This window comes from Somniosus microcephalus, chromosome 2 (genome assembly GCF_052327205.1).
Source record: "Somniosus microcephalus isolate GS21.2 chromosome 2, FLI_Smic_1.0, whole genome shotgun sequence".
NCBI classification, from domain to species: domain Eukaryota; kingdom Metazoa; phylum Chordata; class Chondrichthyes; order Squaliformes; family Somniosidae; genus Somniosus; species Somniosus microcephalus.
The window spans coordinates 383,985,818-383,993,922 of record NC_140988.1 but is presented as its reverse complement, the minus strand read 5'-3'; positions in this window follow the sequence as shown (position 1 = coordinate 383,993,922).

Genomic DNA, 8,105 nt, shown 5'->3' with positions numbered 1-8,105 from the left:
TCACATCGTACCTCACTCTCCCCCTCACATCCTACCTCACTCTCCCCTCACATCGTACCTCACTCTCCCCCTCACATCGTACCTCACTCTCCCCTCACATCGTACCTCACTATCCCCCTCACATCGTACCTCACTCTCCCCCCACATCGTACCTCACTCTCCCTCACATCATACCTCACTCTCCATCACATCGTACCTCACTCTCCCCTCACATCGTACCTCACGCCCCCTCACATCGTACATCACTCTCCCCTCACATCGTACCTCACTCTCCCCTCACATCGTACCTCACTCTCCCCTCACATCGTACCTCACTCTCCCCTCACCTCCTACCTCACTCTCCCTCACATCGTACCTCACTCTCCCCCTCACATCCTACCTCACTCTCCCTCACATCGTACCTCACTCTCCCCTCACATCGTACCTCACTCTCTCCCTCACATCGTACCTCACTCTCCCCTCACATCGTACCTCACTCCCACTCACATCGTACCTCACTCTCCCCCTCACATCGTACCTCATTCTCCCCCTCACATCGTACTTCACTCTCCCTCACATCGTACCTCACTCTCCCTCACATCGTACCTCACTCCCCCTCACATCGTACCTCACTCTCCCTCACATCGTACCTCACTCTCCCCCTCACATCGTACCTCACTCCCCCTCACATCGTACCTCACTCTCCCCTCACATCGTACCTCACTCTCCCCTCACATCGTACCTCACTCTCCCCTCACATCGTACCTCACTCTCCCCTCACATCGTACCTCACTCTCCCCTCACATCGTACCTCACTCCCCCCTCACATCGTACCTCACTCTCCCCTCACATCGTACCTCAGTCTCCCCCTCACATTGTACCTCACTCTTCCCCTCACATCGTACCTCACTCTCCCCTCACATCGTACCTCACTCTCCCCCTCACATCGTACCTCACTCTCCCCTCACATCGTACCTCACTCTCCCCCTCACATCGTACCTCACTCTCCCCCTCACATCGTACCTCACTCTCCCTCACATCGCACCTCACTCTCCCCTCACATCGTACCTCACTCTCCCCCTCACATCGTACCTCACTCTCCCTCACATCGTACCTCACTCTCCCCTCACATCGTACCTCACTCTCCCCCTCAGATCGTACCTCACTCTCCCTCACATCGTACCTCACTCTCCCTCACATCGTACCTCACTCTCCCCTCACATCGTACCTCACTCTCCCCCTCACATCGTACCTCACTCTCCCCTCACATCGTACCTCACTCTCCCTCACATCGTACCTCACTCTCACCTCACATCGTACCTCACTCTCCCCCTCACATCGTACCTCACTCTCCCCTCACATCGTAACTCACTCTCCCCCTCACATCATACCTCACTCTCCCTTCACATCGTACCTCACTCCCCCTCACATCCTACCTCACTCTCCCCCTCACATCGTACCTCACTCTCCCCCTCACATCGTACCTCACTCTCCCCTCACATCGTACCTCACTCTCCCCCTCACATCGTACCTCTCTCTCCCCTCACATCGTACCTCACTCTCCCTCACATCGTACCTCACTCTCCCCTCACATCGTACCTCACTCTCCCCCTCACATCGTACCTCACTCTCCCTCACATCGCACCTCACTCTCCCCCTCACATCGTACCTCACTCTCCCCTCACATCGTACCTCACTCTCCCCTTACATCGTACCTCACTCTCCCCCTCACATCGTACCTCACTCTCCCTCACATCGCACCTCCCTCTCCCCCTCACATCGTACCTCACTCTCCCCCTCACATCGTACCTCACTCCCCCCTCACATCGTACCTCACTCTCCCCTTACATCGTACCTCACTCTCCCTCACATCGTACCTCACTCTCCCTCACATCGTACCTCACTCTCCCCTCACATCGTACCTCACTCTCCCCCTCACATCGTACCTCACTCGCTCGTCACATCGTACTTCACTCTGCCCCTCACATCGTACCTCACTCTCCCCTCACATCGTACCTCACTCTCCCCCTCACATCGTACCTCACTCTCCCCTCACATCGTACCTCACTCTCCCCTCACATCGTACCTCACTCTCCCCTCACATCGTACCTCACTCTCCCTCACATCATACCTCACTCTCCCCTCACATCGTACCTCACTCTCCGCCTCACATCGTACCTCACTCTCCCCTCACATCGTACCTCACTCCCCCCTCACATCGTACCTCACTCTCCCCCTCACATCGCACCTCACTCTCCCCCTCACATCGTACCTCACTCTCTCCCTCACATCGTACCTCACTCTCCCCTCACATCGTACCTCACTCTCCCTCACATCGTACCTCACTCTCCCCCTCACATCGTACCTCACTCCCCCTCACATCGTACCTCACTCTCCCTCACATCGTACCTCGATCTCCCCTCACATCGTACCTCACTCTCCCTCACATCGTACATCACTCTCCCCTCACATCGTACCTCACTCTCCCCCTCACATCGTAACTCAATCTCCCCTCACATCGTACCTCACTCTCCCCTCACATCGTACCTCACTTTCCCCTCACATCGTACCTCACTCTCCCCTCACATCGTACCTCATTCTCCCCTCACATCGTACCTCACTCTCCCCTCACATCGGACCTCACTGTCCCCCTCACATCGGACCTCACTCTCCCCTCACATCGTACCTCACTCTCCCCCTCACATCGTACCTCACTCTCCCCCTCACATCGTACCTCACTCTCCCTCACAACCTACCTCACTCTCCCTCACATCGTACATCACTCTCCCCCTCACATCGTACCTCACTCTCCCCCTCACATCGTACCTCACTCTCCCCTCACATCGTACCTCACTCTCCCCTCACGTCGTACCTCACTCTCCCCTCTCATCGTACCTCACTCTCCCCTCACATCGTACCTCACTCTCCCCCTCACATCGTGCCTCACTCTCCCCTCACATCGTACCTCACTCTCCCCCTCACATCGTACCTCACTCTCCCCCTCACATCGTACCTCACTCTCCCCCTCACATCGTACCTCACTCTCCCCCTCACATCGTACCTCACTCTCCCCCTCACATCGTACCTCACTCTCCCCTCACATCGGACCTCACTCTCCCCTCACATCGTACCTCACTCTCCCCCTCACATCGTACCTCACTCTCCCCCTCACATCGTACCTCACTCTCCCTCACATCGTACCTCACTCTCCCTCACATCGTACATCACTCTCCCCCTCACATCGTACCTCACTCTCCCCCTCACATCGTACCTCACTCTCCCCTCACATTGTACCTCACTCTCCCCTCACATCGTACCTCACTCTCCCCTCTCATCTTACCTCACTCTCCCCTCACATCGTACCTCACTCTCCCCCTCACATCGTGCCTCACTCTCCCCTCACATCGTACCTCACTCTCCCCCTCACATCGTACCTCACTCCCCCTCACATCGTACCTCACTCTCCCTCACATCGTACCTCACTCTCCCCGTCACATCATACCTCACTCTAGCCCTCACATCGTACCTCACTCTCCCCTCACATCGTACCTCACTCTCCCCCTCACATCGTACCTCACTCTCCCCTCACCTCGTACCTCACTCCCCCTCACATCGTACCTCACTCTCCCCCTCACATCGTACCTCACTCTCCCTCTCACATCGTACCTCACTCTCCCCTCACATCGTACCTCACTCTCCCCCTCACATCGTACCTCACTCTCCCCCTCACATCGTACCTCACTGTCCCCCTCACATCGTACCTCACTCCCCCTCACATCGTACCTCTCTCTCCCCCTCACGTCGTACCTCACTCTCCCCTCACATCGTACCTCACTCCCCCTCACATCGTACCTCACTCTCCCTCACATCGTACCTCACTCCCCCCTCACATCGTATCTCACTCTCCCCTCACATCGTACCTCACTCTCCCTCACATTGTACCTCACTCTCCCCTCACATCGTACCTCACTCTCCCTCACATCGTACCTCACTCTCCCCTCACATCGTACCTCACTCTCCCCTCACATCGTACCTCACTCTCCCCTCACATCGTACCTCACTCTCCCCTTACATCGTACCTCACTCTCCCCCTCACATCGTACCTCACTCTCCCCTCACATCGTACCTCACTCTCCCCCTCACATCGTACCTCACTCTCTCCCTCACATCGTACCTCACTCTCCCCTCACATCGTACCTCACTCTCCCCTCACATCGTACCTCACTCTCCCCCTCACATCGTACCTCACTCTCCCCTCACATCGTACCTCACTCTCCCCCTCACATCGTACCTCACTCTCCCCTCACATCGTATCTCACTCTCCCTCACATCGTACCTCACTCTCCCCCTCACATCGTACCTCACTCTCCCCCTCACATCGTACCTCACTCTCCCCTCACATCGTACTTCACTCTGCCCCTCACATCGTACCTCACTCTCCCCTCACATCGTACCTCACTCTCCCCCTCACATCGTACCTCACTCTCCCCTCACATCGTACCTCACTCTCCCCTCACATCGTACCTCACTCTCCCCTCACATCGTACCTCACTCTCCCTCACATCGTACCTCACTCTCCCCTCACATCGTACCTCACTCTCCGCCTCACATCGTACCTCACTCTCCCCTCACATCGTACCTCACTCCCCCCCTCACATCGTACCTCACTCTCCCCCTCACATCGTACCTCACTCTCCCCCTCACATCGCACCTCACTCTCCCCCTCACATCGTACCTCACTCTCTCCCTCACATCGTACCTCACTCTCCCCTCACATCGTACCTCACTCTCCCTCACATCGTACCTCACTCTCCCCCTCACATCGTACCTCACTCTCCCCTCACATCGTACCTCACTCTCCCTCACATCGTACCTCACTCTCCCCCTCACATCGTACGTCACTCCCCCTCACATCGTACCTCACTCTCCCTCACATCGTACCTCAGTCTCCCCTCACATCGTACCTCACTCTCCCTCACATCGTACATCACTCTCTCCCTCACATCGTACCTCACTCTCCCCTCACATCGTACCTCACTCTCCCTCACATCGTACCTCACTCTCCCCCTCACATCGTACGTCACTCCACCTCACATCGTACCTCACTCTCCCTCACATCGTACCTCAGTCTCCCCTCACATCGTACCTCACTCTCCCTCACATCGTACATCACTCTCCCCTCACATCGTATCTCACTCTCCCCTCACATCGTACCTCACTCTCCCCTCACATCGTACCTCACTCTCCCCTCACATCGTACCTCACTCTCCCCTCACATCGTACCTCACTCTCCCCTCACATCGTACCTCACTCTCCCCTCACATCGGACCTCACTGTCCCCCTCACATCGGACCTCACTCTCCCTCACATCGTACCTCACTCTCCCCCTCACATCGCACCTCACTCTCCCCCTCACATCGTACCTCACTCTCCCTCACATCGTACCTCACTCTCCCTCACATCGTACATCACTCTCCCCCTCACATCGTACCTCACTCTCCCCCTCACATCGTACCTCACTCTCCCCCTCACATCGTACCTCACTCTCCCCTCACATCGTACCTCACTCTCCCCTCACATCGTACCTCACTCTCCCCTCTCATCGTACCTCACTCTCCCCTCACATCGTATCTCACTCTCCCCCTCACATCGTACGTCACTCTCCCCTCACATCGTACCTCACTCTCCCCCTCACATCGTACCTCACTCTCCCCTCACATCGTACCTCACTCTCCCCTCACCTCGTACCACACTCTCCCCTCACATCGTACCTCACTCTCCCCCTCACATCGTACCTCACTCTCCCCTCACATCGTACCTCACTCTCCCCCTCACATCGTACCTCACTCTCCCCCTCACATCGTACCTCACTGTCCCCCTCACATCGTACCTCACTCCCCCTCACATCGTACCTCACTCTCCCCCTCACGTCGTACCTCACTCTCCCCTCACATCGTACCTCACTCCCCCTCACATCGTACCTCACTCTCCCTCACATCGTACCTCACTCCCCCCTCACATCGTACCTCACTCTCCCTCACATCGTACCTCACTCTCCCCCTCACATCGTACCTCACTCTCCCCCTCACATCGTACCTCACTCCCCCTCACATCGTACCTCACTCTCCCCTCACATCGTACCTCACTCTCCCTCACATTGTATCTCACTCTCCCCCTCACATCGTACCTCACTGTCCCCTCATATCGTACCTCACTGTCCTCCTCATATCGTACCTCACTCTCCGTCTCACATCGTACCTCACTGGCAGATCTCTCCACAACCCTGAGATGATGCTGACTCGATCCGGTAAACTGTTTGTTTGGCTCCCTGCAGCTCACAGTGGCGAGGGGTTTCAGGGGGTTTTGCTCTTCACCCAGCAGCTGACCTGTGCATTCCTTCGCTTGATCAGCCAAAGGTGAAAACCGACCCCAGTGACCCTGTGGTCTCAGACTTGCTAGAAAGGTACCAGGGACGAGGGACTGGAGAAGCTGGGGTTGGTCTCTTTCGTGCAGAGAAGGTTAAGAGGATATTTAATAGAGGTGTTCAAAATCATGAAGGGTTTTTATAGAGTGAATAAGGAGAAAATGTTTCCAGTGGCAGGAAATTGGTAACTAGAGGACACAGATTTAAGGTGATCGGCAAAAGAACCAGAGGTGAGATGAGGAGAATGTTTTTTACGCAGCGAGTTGTTGTGATCTGGAACGCGCTGCCTGAAACGGTGGTGGAAGCAGATTCAGTAATAACTTACAAAAGGGAATTGGATAAATACTTGAATTGAAAAAATTTGCAGGGCTCTGGGGAATGAGCAGGGGGAGTGGGACTAATTGGAGAGATCGTTCAAAGAGCCGGCACAGGCATGATGGGCCGAATGGCCTCCTTCTGTGCTGTGAGATTCGATGTATCATACCTCACATGCCTCTCACCACCTCACGACGTGCCAAAGTGCTTTGCAGCCAATAAATTCCTTTTGAAGTGTCGGGCAGACCCTCCCCAACCCGTGGCCCCTCCCCAACCCATGGACCCTCCCCATCCCATGGCCCCTCCCCAACCCATGGACCATCCCCATCCCATGGCCCCTCCCCACCCCATGGCACCTCCCCAACCCGTGGCCCCTGCTCTTCCCGTGGCCCCTCCCCAACCCGTGGCCCCTCCCCAATGCGTGGACCCTCTCCATCCCGCGGCCCCTCCCCATCCCACGGCCACTCCCCATCCCGTGGCCCCTCCCCAACCCGTGGCCCCTCCCCAACGCGTGTACCCTCTCCATCCCGCGGCCCCTCCCCATCCCTCAGCCCCTCCCCATCCCGTGGCCTCTCCCCATCCCTCGGCCCCTCCCCATCCTGTGGCCCCTTCCCATCCCGTGGCCCCTCCCCAACACGTGGACCCTCCCCATCCCATGGCCCCTCCCCATCCCACGGCCCCTCCCCAACCCATGGCCCCGCCCCATCCCATGGCCCCGCCCCAACTCGTGGCCCCGCCCCATCCCATGGCCCCGCCCCATCCCATGGCCCCTCCCCATCCTGTGGCCCCTCCCCATCCCGTGGCCCCTCCCCATCCCGCGACCCCTCCCCATCCTGCGGCCCCTCCCCATCCCGCGGCCCCTCCCCATCCCGCGGCCCCTCCCCATCCCGCGGCCCCTCCCCACCCCGCGGCCCCTCCCCACCCCGCGGCCTCTCCCCACCCCACGGCCCCTCCCCACCCCGCGGCCCCTCCCCATCCCGCGGCCCCTCCCTATCCCGCGGCCCCTCCCCATCCCACGGACACACTCCATCCCGCAGCCCCTCCCCATCCCGCGGACACTCCCCATCCCGCGGCCCCTCCCCAACCCGCGGCCCCTCCCCATCCCGCGGACACTCCCCGTCCCGCGGCCCCTCCCCATCCCGCGGACACTCCCCATCCCGCGGACACTCCCCATCCCGCGGCCCCTCCCCTTCCCGTGGCCCCTCCCCTTCCCGTGGCCCCTCCCATTCCCGTGGCCCCTCCCCTGTTGCGCAGTGAACCCTCGCCCGTCGTGCGGCCCCATCACCAATGATAACTGTGTTGACACCTGATCGACACCATTATTAATATTGTTTTTATTCTTCCTGCTTTACTGTTTGTTTACTTCAGTTTCTTTACATCAACAGAA